Source organism: Aplysia californica, unplaced genomic scaffold, assembly GCF_000002075.1.
Source record: "Aplysia californica isolate F4 #8 unplaced genomic scaffold, AplCal3.0 scaffold00005, whole genome shotgun sequence".
Classification (NCBI taxonomy): domain Eukaryota; kingdom Metazoa; phylum Mollusca; class Gastropoda; order Aplysiida; family Aplysiidae; genus Aplysia; species Aplysia californica.
This window is the reverse complement of record NW_004797275.1, coordinates 3444504-3447102: the sequence shown is the minus strand read 5'-3', so window position 1 is coordinate 3447102 and position 2599 is coordinate 3444504. Positions and strand designations below refer to the sequence as shown.

At 40.1% G+C, this 2599-nt stretch overlaps 1 long non-coding RNA gene across 1 annotated transcript in view; it reads right to left on the bottom strand.

The window, feature by feature from the left end:
- The window catches only part of LOC118477147, a 47099-nt gene extending 44543 nt beyond the window's left edge, over positions 1-2556 (bottom strand). The window contains exon 1 of the long non-coding RNA XR_004858369.1: positions 1801-2556. This is a non-coding gene — a long non-coding RNA (uncharacterized LOC118477147). The remainder of the gene's footprint in view (positions 1-1800) is intronic.
- Between the last annotated feature and the right edge of the window lie 43 nt (positions 2557-2599).

Here is a 2599-nt window from a genome sequence, read left to right as displayed (position 1 = left end):
CCCTCTCTCTCTCTCTCTCTCTCTCTCTCTCTCATATTAGAATGGTTAATTGTAGTTTTTTTGGTGAGATGGGGGAGGGAATTCAGGGGCATGGGAAGAAAAAACTCTTCCTCCAGACTTATTTGACTTTATAGAGAGCACTCTCATGAGATTGTCATCTGAAAAACCCAGATGTTGCGATGGTATGTATGACGGAATGAGATCTGTAAGATATAGTGGTCCATTGTTGTTCATGAACAATTTGTCTCGCGATCTCGGTCTTACTGCTTGGATGTTGTATACATCGCGACCCAGGTTTTTACCCTGACAGGCAGGTTTGAAGCCAACCTCCTAATTGATATAAACTGTTGTGACTGCTGGGGCCGGAGTAGGGGGGGGGTAGGGTAAGAATGCTTATATTTAAACAGAAACTGGACGACGAAAGCAGAACACGAATAGCTGAAGGAAGGGGGGGGGGTGCATATCTGCCTTCTACCACTCTATGATTTGGGTTGACAAATAGAATTATGATAATAATAAGTGACCCACAGCAAACACAAAACTCCAACATCAAAAGCTTTTCTTTTCTATTTCTTTCTTATTCTCTTTGAACAGTAACAGAAAGAAAACTCTGACTGTATTCTCAAATAACATTAAGCTGTTGTTTATGCCATTTGAAAAAAAGTGGTCTTTATTGGGAACTATACACATGTTATCTTCCAAAAAGACGGAGAGAAAAAAAGAGCCCAAAGTGCATTGACTCGTTCACGGAGAACATGAAATCGCTTATCGAAAGCAAATAGCGTTTCCTTTTGTTTGGTCAATCGTTAAAGCTATAATGCAGTTCAGGAGTCCATGATTAAGAAAAGCGCTTATTGCTCAAGAACTTTGGGATTTGGTTCAGGGTTGTTTCTTTTTTAAATTTATCCTCCTCATGACTTGAGAGCCATAACATGCATCGGAAAGTATAAAAAGAACAGCAGCTGCTAACAACAGTATATGCGGCTATCTATTCATTAATTAATTCATTCATTCATTCATTCTATCAAAATATTTATTTATTTATTTATCGAAAGATTGATGTGTTGTGACCACCAGCGTAAATTAGATCACATCACGAGACGTCTCCTTAAGAAAAAAAAACAACCAAAGTATAAAACCAGTAATGACTTGGACATGTCAGGACAGCGTTAGGATTTAGTGGAAATGAAATAATTAAATCTTTTAAAAGGCCTCACTTTTTCAGCTTCATCCTCATCCTCATCCTCATCCTCATCCCCACCCCTACTCTACTCTGACTTCCAAAATAAAACCCAAAGAAGAAAGCAAACAAACCCCCCCACATGTATCTGTATTGCGACCACGTCCACGCCCCCCCCCCCTTGAAAAAATAGAATAAATAAATAAATAAATGAATGGAGAAAGAAAGAAAGAAAGAAAGAAAGAAAGAAATGAAAACAAAATCAACGCAGTGGTGGAAGACAAGAAAAACACTTTTTGTACGTTGCAGAAATCGATTACAAAAAGAACATTAAATTTTAAAAAAGATCGAGTCACACTTTTCCACCCTCATCCTCACCTTTCTGTTCTAATTTTTCCCCAAAACACACGTTTCGGTATTGTCCATAAAAAAGATACAAAACAAAAAACCCCACCCAAAACAAAACAAAACAAACAATGGTGCACTACAGTAACTGCAAATCTTAGTAATACAATAACATAATTTAAAAAAACAACAACTACTATTTCTACTCTGTAGAAATCGAAACTAACCACAAATAAAGTAGCATATCATAACCGAAAGACAAGAGAATCTCTTACCTGAAGGGCACCAGACGACAGTAATTGAAATCAGTCACATCATCAATGGTGACCTGTCATTAAGGCCAAAACAACAGAACTCTCTGCTGAGGGGGATGCTGTGGGACTACTGATCACCTGATCCACGGGGTCAGATCCGAGCAAGGGTCCTTGTTGGGGCTATACTTCAAGACTTGTAATGACACGGGGGAGAGGCTGGAGGGTAGCGCTCGCTGTGCGATTTTGAGGAAACGAAACGAAACCAAGTCGATGCATCGAAGTGTGGAGTCACTATTCGTGCTAATCGAATACCGCGTAAGATTTATTATTTTTTAATGTTATTAGTCCATCAACAATATTCGCTGTTTAATACCCACGACTTCACTTATCACTCTGCCTTATAATCATTAAGTACTATGTATTGCTGTATCTACGTCAGTGATTTCTACTACTATATGTACCCTAATGTTACGACGGGTTGAGAAAAATGAGAATGAAATCCATATTCTGTAAAAACCACACAGCATTCGAAAAGTTCTCCACTCCTCGAATAGTTGGAAATAGCACCCACACCGTGATTGTTGAATAGTAGAATCGAATGAGCACAGTTTAGCTGGACGGGGACATTCGCAGGATAGTCGTCCTCTCAAACGGACAGACGACCCTCGTCGTGTAGCAGACGACAACAGGGCCCAAAACACACAGCCCGTCTGGTGGACGAGCGGCCGCGGGGTCTTGTGTCGCCCGCCCTCTCTCTCTGTCTCTCTCTCTCTCTCTCTTTCTTTCTCTCTCTTTGCTGTCTGTGAAGGCTGGAAAGTGG